The sequence below is a fragment of the Mauremys mutica genome, chromosome 7 (genome assembly GCF_020497125.1).
Source record: "Mauremys mutica isolate MM-2020 ecotype Southern chromosome 7, ASM2049712v1, whole genome shotgun sequence".
In the NCBI taxonomy this organism is placed as follows: Eukaryota; Metazoa; Chordata; order Testudines; family Geoemydidae; genus Mauremys; species Mauremys mutica.
Window position 1 is genome coordinate 39,479,512 of NC_059078.1, and position 16,514 is coordinate 39,496,025.

Genomic DNA, 16,514 nt, shown 5'->3' on the forward strand with positions numbered 1-16,514 from the left:
CAAGAACCTTCAATGATAGTAAATCTAATAAAGAATGAATCAAAAAGTGTGAATGTGTGTATAACATTTATAAGTTTTATAAGAGATTAAGAATATAAACCTTGTTGTTTTTATCAAATTTCCATCTAAATTATAATAGGGAACAAAATGGACTTTGTTTTGTTTTAGCTAGTAAAAATTGCTGTTGGTAAAAAGTTTATAGTCCTGCTAAAATGGGAGAAGAGACATTTTCTGTTATTTGTTTTATAGACATAATAATAAATGCAACCCAGATAATAGAAGGTGAAGCCCTATTTATCCTCTCTCTTCTTGGCATAGGTACTTGCTGGATCTTGGTATGGTGGTGTGAGTTCGGAGACTGGAGTACTGAGAGCAACAATACAATTGAGAACCTAATTTAACTGCTCTTACTAATACTGAGGTTAGCTGTCTTTTTTGCAAACCCTCAGCCTGATAGTCAAAATATAAAGAACTGGATTATTGAGATCACAATGGGATCTGTAGAAAATCCAGACATAGTTGCAGAAAACACCCACAGATGTTCTCTCTTTCGCTGCTCCTACCATTTGGGGTGGTCATTACTTGATAGCTAGTCTACTCCCAGGCTGGATGAAGTTGCAAGAAGTAGTTCAAGTACTGTTACAAACAATAGAAGCGCTTCAAAGCAATGTGTCTATGAGACTAGCTTGCATACAAGCACAAATGTGGACCAATGGTTTGGTAAAAATATTCCACTCCTGATTATAAGTGGTATTTTGCCATTTGAAATAAGTAGTATCATGTTGAAACATGTTACTGTCTAGGAGCACAATTTAGATTCTTGGTGTAAAATGATAAATTTTACATAAAATGTGCAGCAAAATGAAATGTCTTATGTTCAAATAGAACGGCTATCCCCTATTATGGGGCTGGGATTAAAGGTCAATTATAGTGTAATGCAACCAATGGAACACAAATTATGGGCCACAAATCAAACCACCGTATGGAAAACAGTAGAACTTAAAACTTGTATGGAAGAACACGGAAGAGGATATATTTGTAATAATGATGCTATACAATCTTATGAGATCTGTTTATATCCAGAAAAAAAGGAAAATACCATTGTCAACTAAATCCATTTTCTAACACTGGATCTGTGGTTGTATATATAGGAAATACAAGTGTATGTATTAGAAGTTGATGCAGAACAGTTTAATGTTAATTATTTGTTTAATATAAGACATAATCCTTATGAAAATCAATGTTTAGATGAAAAAGTTTCAGTGATTGGATGTGATTTTAACTTTATATTACCTGAAGTTGAATATAAGGAAGTTAAGGACCAAAAGTATCAAGTGTCAACCCAGTGCCACTGAGAATGAATATCAGTGGAGTTAAACAATTGCTAAACCATTCTCATTTGCAAAGATACTTGCAAAAGGCTCAGGAAAATGCATGTAAAACAATGATCACTGTATATCACTCAACTGATGAAATTAAACAAATTGTGGAACAAGTCAAAAGATACAAAACACAATTGGTGAGAGAGGTATTTTTGGGATGGTCACCTCCTGCCACTGGAATTTTAAATAAAATGCTGCACCCTATTGTATGGCTAACTGAAACATATTGTTTGTGTAGTACCTGTAATAATAATATGTTGGACCAGGAAAAAAATTATTTAAATTCCAATTTGCCCAGAGAGGATTAGAAATTGAAAAGGGTCTGTTATAAGCTCTAAAAACGGTTCAGGAAATGTTGGAAATTGAAGGCAAACTGTATTGTATTGTTAAGAATACTTAAAAAACTGTAAACAAATGCATGTCACTGTTTTTTGTGAAAGTTGAAAAGAAAGCAACATAAGCAATCTTACATTTTTGGAAATGATTGTAAAAATGTGTTTATGTAATAGTTTCCGTTTAAGATTTAGTTACATTATGTTAAGTTACCATTTAGAAGTGTTTATGTAATGTAATTGTTAAAAGCTTGTGGCAATTGTCTGAGTTTTGGCAAACTGAAGACATCTGTTATAGAAATCAAAGCTGGTATACACACAGGGTTGCGATTACGAAAGAGCTACAATGTAGCATAAAAGGCCAACTGCCAGCAACAGTTCTGGAATCCAGAAGCTGAGTCTGAGAAGGAGACAGGCATGCAGGGAGAGCCAGCAAGAGAAGCCACACTAAAGCTACTACAAAGAGAGGGGACCAGAGCTGACCCACCAGGAGCTGAACAGCAACAACAATTTGATTTTTAAAATAAAGCAGCCACAGATTTATAGCAATTGAAGATCTGCTGTCAGCAATTTGTTGCAAACTGGCCACTTGCAAGAGATCACTTGCTTAGAATCATTTGAACTATATACTATTGTAGTTTAAGTGCTGTTTAATTTGTATTACGGGATTTTTGTGCCTTGTTTAGGATTTTTAGATCATATTGTAGTAGGGATTATTAGTTATTTTATTAAAAAAGATACTTTGTTTTAGAAAGAATACTGCCTGTGTCAATTACTTTATCAGAAGGTTATATCCTGTCGTTTAGTGTTTCCTTAACAACTCCAGGAAACTTTTACCTTGGGAAAAAGGGGGCAATAGGCAGATTATAGCAGTGCCCCAAAATCCATTTTTGGGGTAACACTGCCTCTTCAACAGTATGGTATTAACTGATGTTAGAGCTCACACTGCATCATTGTCAACACAGGGTGTCCTATCTGATAAAGATGTCAGCTGGTAGCCAAGCTCAGGGTACAGGGAAATGTTGGCTAAGCCTTGCAAATGGTCAAATACCGAAGGTAGTTTCTATGTTTTTGTCACGCTGCCCCTTGTATATCAGTTTCAAAGAAATATTAAATAGTAATTGCAAAAAGTTCCACCATACAAAAAGGTCTAGATTGTGCCAAATGAACCTGATCTCCTTCTTTGAGAAGGTAACAGATTTTTTAGACACAGTGGATCTAATTTACCTCGATTTCAGTAAGGCATTTGATACAGTTCCACATGGGGAATTATTAGTTAAATTGGGAAAGATGGGGATCTATATGAAAATTGAAAGGTGGATAAGGAAATGGTTAAAGGGGAGACTACAACGGGTCATACTGAAGGGTGAACTGCCAGGCTGGAAGGAGGTTACTAGTGAAGTTCCTCAGGGATCAGTTTTGGGACCAATCTTATTTAATTTTTTTATTACTGACCTTGGCACAAAAAGTGGGAATGTGCTAATAAAGTTTGCGGATGACACAAAGCTGGGAGGTATTGCTAACACAGAGAAGGACCGGGATATCATACAGGAAGACCTGGATGACTTTGTAAACTGGAGTAATAGTAATAGGATGAAATTTAATAGTGAAAAGTGAAAGGTCAGGCACTTAGGGATTAATAACAAGAATTTTAGTTATAAATTGGGGACACATCAGTTGGAAGTAACAGAGGAAGAGAACGACCTCGGAGTATTGGTTGATCACAGGATGACTATGAGCTGCCAATGTGATATGGCCGTTAAAAAAGCTAATGCGGTTTTAGGATGCATCGGACGAGGTATTTCCAGCAAAGATAAGGAGGTGTTAGTACTGTTATACAAGGCACTGGTGAGACTTCATCTGGAATACTGTGTGCAGTTCTGGTCTCCCATGTTTAAGACGGATGAATTCAAACTGGAACAGGTACAGAGAAGGGCTACTAGGATGATCCGAGGAATGGAAAACCTATCTTACGAAAGGAGACTCAAAGAGCTTGGCTTGTTTAGCCAAACCAAAAGAAGGTTGAGGAGGGGATATGATTGCTCTTTATAAATATATCAGAGGGATAAATATTAGGGAGAGAGAGGAATTATTTAAGCCTAGTACCAATGTGGACACAAGAACAAATGGATATAAACTGGACATTAGGAAGTTTAGACTTGAAATTAGACAAAGGTTTCTAACCATTAGAGGAGTGAAGGTCTGGAACAGCCTTCCAAGGGGAGTAGTGGGGGCAAAAGACATATCTGGCTTTAAGACTAAGCTTGATAAGTTTATGGAGGGGATGGTATGATGGGATAGCCTAATTTTGGCAATTAATTTGGCAAATGATCTTTGATTATCAGCAGGTAAGTATGCCCCATGGTCTGTGATGAGATGTTAGATGGGGTGGGATCTGAGTTACTACAGAGAATTCTTTCCTGGGTGCTGGCTGGTGAGTCTTACCCACATGCTCAGGGTTTAACTGATCGCGATATTTGGGGTTGGGAAGGAATTTTCCTCCAGGGCAGATTGGCAGAGGCCCTGGAGGTGTTTCGCCTTCCTCTGCAGCATGGAGCACGGGTCACTTGCTGTAGGATTCTCTGCCACTTGAGGTCTTCAAACCACAATTTGAGGACTTCAATAACTCAGACGTACGTTAGGGATTTGTTACAGGAGTGGGTGGGTGAGATTCTGTGGCCTGCGTTGTGCAGGAGGTCAGACTAGATGATCATAATAGTCCCTTCTGACCTTAAAGTCTATGAGTCTCTTTCTGTGCAGTTAGCCCATCATTTAATAAAACAACTCTTTCTCTGGTATCTGTTTCTTTCTACTGCTGGAGAATCTACCTTCTTCATTATACTCCTCTCAATGTGCTGGTGAGAACCTGTAAGAATGCATGAGCTTTGGAAGCTGTTCTCATCCTGTATTGTTTCCACTGCACTACAGCTGTGCAGCTCTGCGGTACGCTGGGAGAAGTTGGACCCTCAGCAAAGCTAGTAGTCGTAGTAAAGCACAAAGAAGGAGCACAAATACTGCAACAGGAGGTCATTAGCCATCATTTTGCAGAGTAACCATTCTTCAGTTATGAATCTGGCATGAGAGGAATGGGAATGGGGGGCATGCAGATCCTGTGGCAGGGGGGAGATGCAGGGAATCCCTAAAATAGAGGTGGGTGGGACAATGATACAGAAGGAGCTTGTAGGAGAAAGGAGGGATGAAAGAAGCCATTGTGTGTGCAGTGAGCTCGGCCTAGACAAGCTTCAAAGTGTGTGAGGCCCTGGTAATTCTTAGCGGTTATAAACCTCAGGCCACGGTTCAGCTTCAAACTGCCTCCCACACATGAGCTCGTTAAACCTCACAACGTACCTCATAAACACACACATGAGAACTAAGACAAAGAGTTATTCCCCGAAGAGGCAAATAACCACACGTGACCTCTTGAGAGGTTCAGGGTGGGAACACGCAGGCTTCAGTTCTCTGAGGCAGAGCACAGGCTCCGCTCTATGTTCTCACTCCACTGCAGGGCAGAGAAAGACTGGTGTAAAAATTCAACTGTGCTTCAAAGAGCAGCACTCTGTTCACAGGAAAGTTGAATAAAGGAAACTGCAAGGCCAACATGCTCTCCAAACGAGCATCACTTTTGCTGCCTTCTTGACAAATAAGGACTCATTACCATTGTTCCTGAATCAGCCACTTGGAATGTTCACATTAACTCAGGTTTCCTGGCTAAATTTGAATGTGGATATTTACAAGCTACCTCCCTGAATTTTCTGGAAAATTTAAATCTAATGCTTTTCTGCTCTTCTTTCCTACTCTTCCTACCTTCTCATAACATGCAATATTTATTAAGAATCCACAGTGCCACACTTCACACCAAATAGGAAGAACAGCTCCTAGGAGGGCATCATTAAGAATTTTTCCCTCTCCCTTCAACTTAGTAAATCATTGTCATGCAGTCTACAAAGACACAGTTCAGTGATGGCTCCTTTATGGATATGATCATCAGGAATGCTCCATCTGGTGGGTAGGTCCATGCATCTTTCTAGCGCAGCTGACCAGATACTTCAAGTCCTGTACAAGAATCCCAGCTGTCTTCTCTGGGGTTACTTGGTTTGTCTGCATCTCTCGAATCTTCATTGACACCAAGCCCCACACATGCCCTGGCCAGAGAACCCCATCACATTCCAGTGTCCCTCCCTGAGTGCTGGAAAGTGGAGTGAAGGACTTCCCAGCAGGCTGGTGCCCACCGTTAAGCATGGGGAGAGGTGTGCATTCCAAATCACTGCCACAAGAAGAGGGAGACTGAAAAACCTCCTGTCAGGTCCCCCAGATGGATTCATGAATAGATTGCTCACTGCAGAGGGGCTATCAGATACCCTGTGAGCAAAATCAACGAAACCTCCAGCCTCAACACATCCCAGTGACCAAAACCAATGCAATGCCCTCCCCAAAAAACTCATCCCCTGCAACCAAAATCCATTTTTATTCTCCCCCCAAATTATTTGCACTCCTTTTCATAGCTAAGTCCTGGGCTACTTGCTACTCTTCACTGCTTCACCAGGTCTGAGGGAGCCATCACAGCCTTGTCACCCACCCTCCATCAGACAGAAGCCAGATACTGTGGCAGGGAGCATCCTGAGCCCAGCCACCTGCCAGGCTCAAATTCTCCATTTCCCATCAGGACTCAGATGAGACACAGGCAGCCCTTTGCCTCCACCCTCCCCAGGCTGCTGGGAGGATCCACTCTGCACAGGGCTCAAGCAGCTTCCTTCTCTGGCTCCAGCTCCTGCAGTGCATTCTGGGGTAACGTGAGGTGCTGCTGCCATGAATATGGGGCAGCAACTCTTGCTTCCCAGTACATTCCCTGCCGGAGGAAGAGAATGGAGGAACTGGTTCTGTATGATTTAAAGAGACAGACCTCTCCTTCAATACACAGAGGAGAATTTAAAAAAATAGACAAAGGCGTTGGCTGGCAGGGGCATCCCACGAGATTTCCCAGTAAACATATGGGACAGTCTGCTCCTGGATTAGTGGGGCACTGCAGCTTTTAACTCACAGTTTCACCTTTACCAAGTTAGCTATCAGTGCATTGTACTAGGGAGTGTTGTAGCCTCCCGCCATCCAGTATTTCACCCAGGTTTCATTAGAAGGCAAATTAGGAACAAGCTTGTAAATTTAAAAACAAAACCCCCACACATTTTCAGTTTTTTCAAGTTGGTAACTACTATTAGTTCTGAAAATTAAGTCCCTAACGTTTGCCTCCTTTGGAAATATTTTGCTAATTGTCTAATGTTTCCTTGTCTCTGTCCCTCTGCTCAACACAATCCCCTAATATGACAAAGCTTTGTGCCTGGGTAACCTTTGAAACTGGCTTCTGCGATAGGAAACTTTTCAAGAAATTAACCTTATAAGAAACTCTGCATGTTTAATCTGGTTGAATAAAAGTGTAGCGGTTTTTCAAATCCACAAGTCAAAAGTGTTGTCAATCAGTGGGTTCGGATAATATCTGTAGGGCCCTCAGATAAGTTAGGTAGGAAAAGCAGCCAAGATCACTCAATATTTACAGGCAAATAGCTCCTGGCTGGGGTGAGAGCTTCTGAACATCTGCCCATCTCCTGCCCAGCAATTAATTCTGGCCCCTCCACCTGATACCGGTAAAATACCTCAGACTCAATTTTGTGTCCCAAGCTTCCATTTTGAAAAATCAAAAGTCAATCCACCATTGGAAGCTGCAGGTCATATATAATTGTAAGCTGCAGGTCACATGATATTGCTGAGCGTGTGCATTACAAAAGTAGACTAAAGGTCACAGCCACTGAACGTAGGTAAAACGGTCATAACTGAATTAATTTAAGCTAAATGTTACGAAAGTGGTAAACAATAATTGACAGATAATGGCCCACATGGGTTGACAGTCAGCTAGGATGATATAACAGATAACCAATGAAATGCTGAGTCTAAAAAGAGATAGAGTTCCCATGATAAAAGAAATGTTTACTTTTTTTGTGGAAAACAGAGGTAGACCCATCTGAGAAGCGCTATCTGTATAACACGTGGCAGATTCCCTAAAGGGACAGATAACAGTTTTGGTGTTTTTGTGGAAAACATAATTGTGATCATGACGAGAACCAAAAAACACAATCCTGTAAGTGAGAGGATAGGAACGAGAGTTATAATCTGCATTCCCACCACAGTCCATGAGTTACTCAGAGAACTTAGAACTCAGGTATTATTATCTGGCTAAGTGTGCAAAATAACAAAAAATGACAGCAAAGGAAAATTAAATGGTAATGAATTCAGGTTAGGAAAAATGGGGTTAGAAGGTTTTGTTTTAAAATATCAGAATGGCCCTTGGAAGCCTGGTGCTTTTATTGGACCTGATGCATATCGCCAATTATATGAGCAATGGGATAAGCCTAAGAAAAAAGGAATTTGTACAGGAGGCCCAAACAAAAAAGTAAATAAAAACCCTACAGGGTTTACAAATGGTAACTGCTGTTTTGAAGAAAGAGGTTGATAATTTTAGAACAAGAGAGAAAAAACAAGAATTAAATTAGAAAAGGAGTTTATTAAATTGGAGAAGGAAAGTTTAGTGGAAGAAAAGAAATTGGTTGATAATCTCAGGCAGAAATACAGGTGCTAGAAGAAAAGAGGGACAAGGAATTGGACAGTCTAAGGGTACGTCCATACTACCCGCCGGATCGGCGGGTAGCAATCGACTTCTCGGAGTTCGATATATCGTGTCTCATCTAGACGTGATATATCGAACGCCGAACGCGCTCCTGTCGACTCCGGAACTCCACCGGAGCGAGTGGCGGTAGCGGAGTCGACGGGGGAGCCGCGGACGTCGATCCCACGCCGTGAGGACGGGTAAGTAGTTCGAACTAAGGTAGTTCGACTTCAGCTACGCTATTCACGTAGCTGAAGTTGCGTACCTTAGTTCGACCCCCCCCCCAGTGTAGACGAGGCCTAAGAGTGGAGGCTGATGATATGTGGAGAGCCACTACGTTAGCGCTGACTACCCAAATTGTTATCTCAGATAAGGAATAGGAGGAGAAATAAAAGGCATGAGCTAATTCAAAGGCAGAAGCTGCTAACTTAAAAGGAGAAGCTGGCATCCTAAAGGTAGAGGCTGACACGCTAAGAAAAACTGCCTTAACACATGAAGCCCAGGCTATAGCCACGCAGAAAGAGGCAAGTGAGGCACAGATAGACCAGGACAAGATAAGGTAGAAAGTGGCGAAGTGGAAACAAAAAGTGTTAGATGGGCAAGCTGCAGTGAGAGCTGTGCTTACAGATGTCAAGGAGGAAAATAAGCTTAGCCACGAGGCCTGTCAGTGCCAAAAATATGCTCTGAAAAGTGAGTTGCAAGTGAGAAAAGGAGCGAGAGTGGCAGCAAACGGGCCATAAGGGAGGAATTGGGATGGGTATTTCCCTGACTTGTACAATAAAGAGGAAGAGACCAATCCTTGGGTTAAGGATTCCTCCAATTTGTACTATGAGGGGGACAGCCTTGAGGAGTTCCCTCACAAACCTTACACCCCAGAATAAATTAGGGTATTGGGCAAGTACAGTAACTGATGGTTGGCTAAGTCATCTTGCATGCCTGTGATAACAGGGACAGGTATCTGAACTGTGGTTAAGGAGCATGGTTGAAAAATACAGGAGTTAGAGGAAGCAAAGACATTAGGAGTTTCCCAAGATCAGACTCAACAGCTCCAGCAGCAACCGGAGCTTTGTCTTAGGAAGAAGGCTCAGCTTAAGGCTGAGAACTCCACACTACAAGGAAAAGTTTGAAAGGATAAGCTGCAGGTTGAAAAGCTGCAGCAAACTGGTAATAAGCAGCGGCAGGAAACTGAAATATTAAAAGAGCAAGATTGCTGCTTAGGGGAAACTGACATACAGGCAGCAATAGCTGTGTTCTGGATTCAGAGTCCCAATAGACTGTGATTAGACATGCACATTGCTGGCAAGAAGCAGCTTGCTTGTAGAAGGAGCTGCAGGCCGTGCAGCGTGGCTCAGGGAAGCAGTGCTTTGGGGAAAAAACCCCTGTGTTTATACATTTGGGGGAGAGGAAGAGGGTTAAACCTGGTACAGAGCCAGAGAACTTTTCTGAATTCCCCTGTGGAAGTAATGGTAATAGCCTAGAAAGGGAAGTGGCAAAGTCTTTCTTTCCTGGAGGGGACTCTGTGATGTGACTTCCAGAAAAGAAACAGTGGTTAAAGTTAAAAACAGAGCCATGGATGGCTTGGGAGTTGGTGCATGAATATCTGTATGTAAAATACAAAAGAAAGGGTGGCCATCCCCAAAAAGGAAGATTGAGAAGGTATCAGTTTCCGACAATGGTCCTCAGCAAAGAGGGGGCCAACAAAATAAAGGGGAGGTAAAAGTTCTAATAGGGGACAATGGAGAGCCCCTGATTCATTCAGGAGTTTGGTTTGGAAGTGACTATTGTGATATGAGAGAAGGGACCAAATTGACAGGTTATCTATCCACTGCCGAACTGCTCGAAGCTGAGCAGATCAGAAGGGAGATGAACCCCACCATCAGAGAAGTAGCCTACGGAGGCCAGATGCCCCCAAGCTCTCCTGGGTCAACACAAGATCATGCTGATGGCATATTTTGATCAGGATACCTGGGGAGCCCTACAAAAGATGTGAAGCTTACTAATGGAAAATATTTCAAGGATTTAATAAAGCAGAGAGTAAAATTCCATTTAAAAATAGTGGAGTGTATAGTTGTTTAAAAAGAATAATCAAATTATCTAGTTATCAGAAGTCTTGCAGTTAGACTAGTTAATAATCCCAATTCTCTGTCTTTACTTAGGATAGAGGAATTACCAGAAAAGAAAAGAATTCAGAAGAATGGACCAGGAGTTCCAGGAGCAGGCAAGGATTGGTACAGTTTACGGATTCTGTTTATTTAAAGAGCACCCCTCTTTAAAACTATGTCCAGGAATAGTAGCACAGCTCATGGTGGATGAGTGGGGAAGGCCAATGACTCAAGTAGTCATTGAGGAAGGTGTTTATAGCCAGTGGTGCTATCTGAATAGGGAGGCCACTTGCTCTCTTCTAAGTGTCCCAGATTGTAACCAATGAATGTTTAGATATGATTCCCCAGTATTATGGAAGACAATATTTGGTATCAATGGATATTGAAGTTTAGTCCCCTTAAGTTCTTTTATGAGATTCCAAATAGGGACAAAAGATTTAAAAGGATGATTTTTGTTAAAGAGCATAGGTAACTATGGTGTTATTGGTATTGATATAATATTATATTATTACATAATATATGATATTAAACAAAACCTCAATGTTACAATTGATTTAGTAAATAAACGTTCTCTTGGAAGTTACATATTTTTATTAGTTCATTAGTTATTAAATATTTTGGATGTTTTCTACATTTTCAAATATATTGATTTTCATTAGAACACAGAATATAAAGTGTACAGTTCTCACGTTCTATTATTTTTATTACAAATATTTACACCGTAAAATGATAAACAAAAGAAATGACATTTTTAAATTCGTCTCATGCAAGTATTGTAGTACAATCTCTATCATGAAGGTGCAACTTACAGGTGTAGAATTATGTACCAAAAAATAACTGGACTCAAAAATATAACAGTGTAAAACCCTAGAGCCGACACGTCCACACAGTCCTACTTCTTATTCAGCCAATTACTAAGACTAACAAGTATTTTTACATTTAAAGGAGATAATGCTGCCCACTTTCTATTTACAATGTCACCTGAAAGTGAGAACAGGCATTTGCATGGCACGGTTGTAGCTGGTGTGCCAAGATATTTACGTGCCAGATGTGCTAATTATTTGTATGCCCCTTCATGCTTCAGCCGCCATTCCAGAGGACATGGTTTCATTCTGATGACACTCCTTAAAAAAATGTGTTAATTAAATTTGTGACTGAACTCCTTGGAAGAGAGTGGCATGTCTCCTTCTCTGTTTTACCCACATTCTGCCATATGTTTCATGTTATAGCAGTCTCGGATGATGACCTAGCATGTTGTTCCTTTTAAGAACACTTTTACTGCAGATTTGACAAAACGCAAAGAAGGTACCAATGTGATATTCCTTAAGACAGCTACAGAGCTCAAGCCAAGGTTGAAGAATCTGAAGTGCCTTCCAAAATCTGAGAAGGACAAGGCGTGGAGCATGCTTTCAGAAGTCTTAAAAGAACAATACCCCGATGCAGAAACTACAGAACCGGAACCACCAAAAAAGAAAATCAAACTTCTCCTGGTGGTATCAACTCAGATGGTGAAAATGAGCATGCGCTGGTCTTCACTGCTTTGCATCATTATCGAGCAGAACCAGTCATCAGTATGGATGTATGTCCTCTGGAATGGTGGTCAAAGCATGAAGGCACACATGAATCTTTAGCACATCTGGCATGTAACTATCTTGCAACGCCAGCCACAGTTACATTTGTAAGTTTAACTTTCATGATAAAGAGATTGTAATACAGTACTTGTATGAGTACCTGTATGAGGTATTGAAAAATACTATTTCTTTTGGTGTTTACAGCGCAAATATTTGTTATAAAAATATAAAAAATATAAACTGAGCACTGCACACTTTGTATTCTATGTTGTAACTGAAATCAATATATTTGAAAATGTAGAAAACATCCAAAAATATTTCAATAAATGGTATTCTATTATTGTTTAACAGCACAATTAATCGCAATTTATAAAATTTCTTGACAGCTCTATTTCCTAAACAAATGAAGGATCCCCAAACTGTTAGGCTTGCATTAGCCCCAAAGATCATAAAAACTCGCTTATTGTAGAAGCTTTGAAGATAGAGGCTTTATTATCGAAGCTTTTCATGTGTTTCTCTCTTGGTTTTAAAGAAATGGGATTGGAGTTTAACGACAGCAACTATGATAGCTCCAGCCCATCTCCATTAACTTATCCACTTTCCCCCCAAAAGAATAATTCTCTTTAACACCATCTAAGAGACTGTTACCTATGAGGGCGTTTAACCTCAAATCTCTCTCCAACTAAAGGAAAGGGAACAAGGGATGTTCAAATTACAGCTTACTTTACATTTCCAATACTTTAATTTTTTTTCCTGCCTGTTCTGTATCGTTAAAAAAAGATGAAAAAGACTTAGGGCTTATCTATGCTGGCAATATACAGCGCTGCAACTTTCTCGCTATGGGGTGTAAAAGAAAAAAAAACCCAACACACCCCTGAATGCAGCAAGTTTCAGCACCGTAAAGCGCCAATGTAGACAGTGCACCAGCACTGGAAGCTGTGCTCTCAGCAGTGGTAGTTATGCCCCTTGTGGAGGTGGGTTTTTTAGAGCGCTGGGAGAGCTGTCTCCCAGTGCTCTGCGACAACTACACAGGCCATGTTAAAGCGCTGCCATGGCAGAGCTTTAGCATTGCCAGTATAGACTAGCCCTTAGAATGGTTTGTTTGCCATGGTACTAAGCAAAGTCTCTATACAAAACCCCCAACCTGGTTTCAAACTTTCTAATATTGGACAGTGACAGAGTCATGCTAACACTTTGGGGGCTTTTGGCTCATTTACTCCAGCTAAATTAATACATCAACGTCCCTGTCAATGCACCTCAGCTAACTGAATCCATTCAGCTCCCCCCTCCACCGCAATGCACCCTGGCAACCACACGCCATTTTTCTCTCCCACCCCAAACGCATGCCAGAGTCCAAAAGCAATTCAGCTGCCTCCTCTCACAAGGCTCACCAGTGACCAAAAAACAAATCAGTGCCCTTCTCCCGGTTCCTCCTCAACTCAGCTTGGTGAAAAAATAAAAATTCAACTCTTTCCTCCACCCATCAAACTGACCACCACAGCAACCCAAACCGATTCAACTAAACCCATTTCAGCTCCCAGCCCTACACTCTGGAGTAACAAAAGACAATGCCACTGCCTCTCCCAGCAACCACACCCAATTCATCACCAAAACATCCAGAACTAATTCAACTTCCCCTCCCTCAAAAAAAATCACTCCTACAAAAAGCAGCTCCTCTAACTCCCCCAAACTCACCCCAATCACAAAAAGGAAATTCACTCTCCTTCTTGTAGCCCATAGAACTAGCTTTAGCATTTATTTTATTTGGAAGTAACACAATGAACCTACAGGCCTCCACCCTACAAGACACTGGCTTCAGCAGTTAGCATAAGGCTTGAAGCCTTCGAAGTCTGGCTCAGATAAATGGCTGAACGGTTGCCCTTAAGTTTTGGGGAACTGGGAGCAGAGTTTGAAGGGAGAAGTCGGTCCATAACAACACCAGCAACCCACATGAACATGAGCTAACACCAGCTTTTGGATATCTTAGGATAGAACATCTGCAGTGTGCCATGACAATGAGACTACAAGAGTGCCATGGCAACGCATTGATGTCTCTTACAATAAGCTGAGATCATTAATAAACTAACCTAGAGGAGCAGGGCAACCCAACATGAGCAGGGCGAGGACATTAAAATAAGGAAGAGGCAAGAACCCCCCACTAAATATACATGGGACATAGTGGCATCAGCATAACATATGATCAAAGTTCTCACCCAGGCTGCCTGCAGGAGGAAAGACAGATGTAACCCTTGGGAGATACCAGAATGATAGCCACTGGTGATGATAAGGAAGGTGATGGCTAGCATATCAGGTTGTTCTCCAAAGGATAGTGAGAGTATATGGATGTTCAGATGTACATTCTGTATCACCTCTATCTACCTTGCTGGGTTAGAGTGTTTGTGACTTAGCTAAATGTATTAACTACTGTAAATGCAGAAGGGTTCCTAAAATGTAAGTGTTGCAACTGTGCACATTAGGGTTCACATCTAAATAGGATTTTTAATAATACTATGCCTGATCTTGGGACAAGAACCTATCAAACCTCAGAGAGAGAACTGGGAATTCTGAAGTAATCAACAGAATTAAGATAAGATTCATAGACTGGGCCAAATCCCTCTCCCTACTTCTCATCAGTGATCAAAATCAGTTTAACTCTGCTCTCAATGCACCCCCATAGCACAAAGTAATTATTTGGCTCCCCTCCCCCAAAGCATCCTAGGAATGAAAAACACACTGCTTTGCCTAAAAAGACTAGGTGGTATTATCCCCATTCTATCCGTGGGGCAGGGTTGTTAAGTAACTTTGGCAAGTAATAGACAACCAGGAGCATAACTACAATGGGAAACCGGCTCTCCTGATTCTCAAGCTCCCCTTCTAAATGCTGCTAGAAATAACTATTGACCCAGATGTTATAAATTACTATTAGTAAATCGGAGGTTGAATGCAGACAGACACAACAGAAGCCAGGTATTTTATGCTTCCCGTACTAAGCTCCCAGGATCATAAATTCAAAAAAACGGGCCTCTGTCACTTGAGCTGAAGAAGAATCACTCTCAGATCTTGTAAACGGGTCGACTCACCCCTGCGGCGCCTCCTGCTGGTTGCTCTGTGAATTTAGCTCAGTCCAGCCCTGGAGCACCCTCTGCAGGCTGGTGATCCACCTGTTCGTAGGCCCCCCGTGTCCCTCCCTGGACCCGGTGCCCTTCTACATGGGGCGCTGCCCCCTAGCAGCGACCCCTTTCTCTCTCTGGGTCTCCCTTTCTCTCTCAGGGAACCCCCACCCTCTAGCCCTACCTTGCCTCAGTATTTGGCTACTGCCAGTCATTGTCTAGCCCCACACTCTGGGGCAGACTGCAGTATCAGCCTACTCATCACAGGCAAAGTTGGGTTTGGACCTGCTGCCTTGGCCTACCCCTAGGTTGCCCCCTGCAGCCCCCAGTACCTATTGGCCCACTGCTAGGCCGCAGCCTGGGGCTTTCTAGGCTGGAGCTCCCCGCTCCTCAGCCTTCCCCAGCCCTGCTGTACTCAGGTATCTAGTCTCAAGCTCCTAAGCAGCCAGGCCCATCTCTCTCTATAGCCAGAGAGAGACTGTCTGGCTCCTGGCTTCCCTGGCCTTTTATAAGGCCTGTGGCTCAGTTTGGGGTGTGGCCCCAGCTGCAGCCACTTCCCTGATCAGCTCAGCCTGAGAGTAGCAGCTCTCAAGCCCTGCCAAGCTGCTTTTAAAACCCCTTCCAGAAGGAGCAGGGTCCACCCAGCTACAGATTTCCTTAACATTTTGGCTTTTATTCTCTTTCTGGGCTAGAGAGGGCAAGATAAACACAAAAACTTGGGCAGACCAAGCAGGGACGGACATATACATAAGACCCAATATATTCCCTTTGTAGGAGTTAGCACCTAGTTGTCATAGCGATTGTGGTACAGCTTTCATTATGGCATCACCGGGCTCACACATTGCTATTGGGGCACTGAGCTCAAGTCAGTGCTCAACTTGGCCTCTGGGCGAGCTGGTTGGCGCAGAGTGATATTTTAATCATTGCGAGACTTGGCAGACAGGCCTGCCATAGAAGTAAGTGAATGTTTTCAGATGGCCAATGTAACACAACAGTGTAAGTTATATATTAATTGAGTTGTGGTTTCACAGGGGTCTCAGATTAGTTAGTGAGTTCTTAAAACATTTCTTCTGTCCTTGTCAAGCTACACTATGCCCATGTAACACACAAGGAATAAATACAAGGTTGTAACTCAGCGAGTGAGCAATTTTAGCAGAATATCCACTGGCATAGTGAGTCCAACTATAGTATAGTCAGTCAGAGTTCTCTGCTCACTGATACATTTGGACAATAAAATCCAAAATCCCATTGACTTTAATCAGATTGTGGCTTTCAGAAAATGTCCACATGGTGGGTCTGTGTGGTGGGTCTGAACTACATCTGGAGATTCAGCAGGAATTCTCACTCATTTGGGCTCTGGTGGGT

The 16,514-nt window shown here is 42.0% G+C and overlaps 1 protein-coding gene across 4 annotated transcripts in view; it reads left to right on the forward strand.

The window, feature by feature from the left end:
• LOC123375000 overlaps positions 1–2,422 on the forward strand; it is a 61,007-nt gene extending 58,585 nt beyond the window's left edge. For all 4 annotated transcript variants that reach the window (XR_006581280.1, XR_006581279.1, XR_006581286.1 and 1 more), the window contains one exon: positions 319–2,422. The gene's annotated coding sequence lies outside the window, so the exon portion shown is untranslated. The remainder of the gene's footprint in view (positions 1–318) is intronic.
• The last annotated feature ends 14,092 nt before the right edge of the window (positions 2,423–16,514 follow it).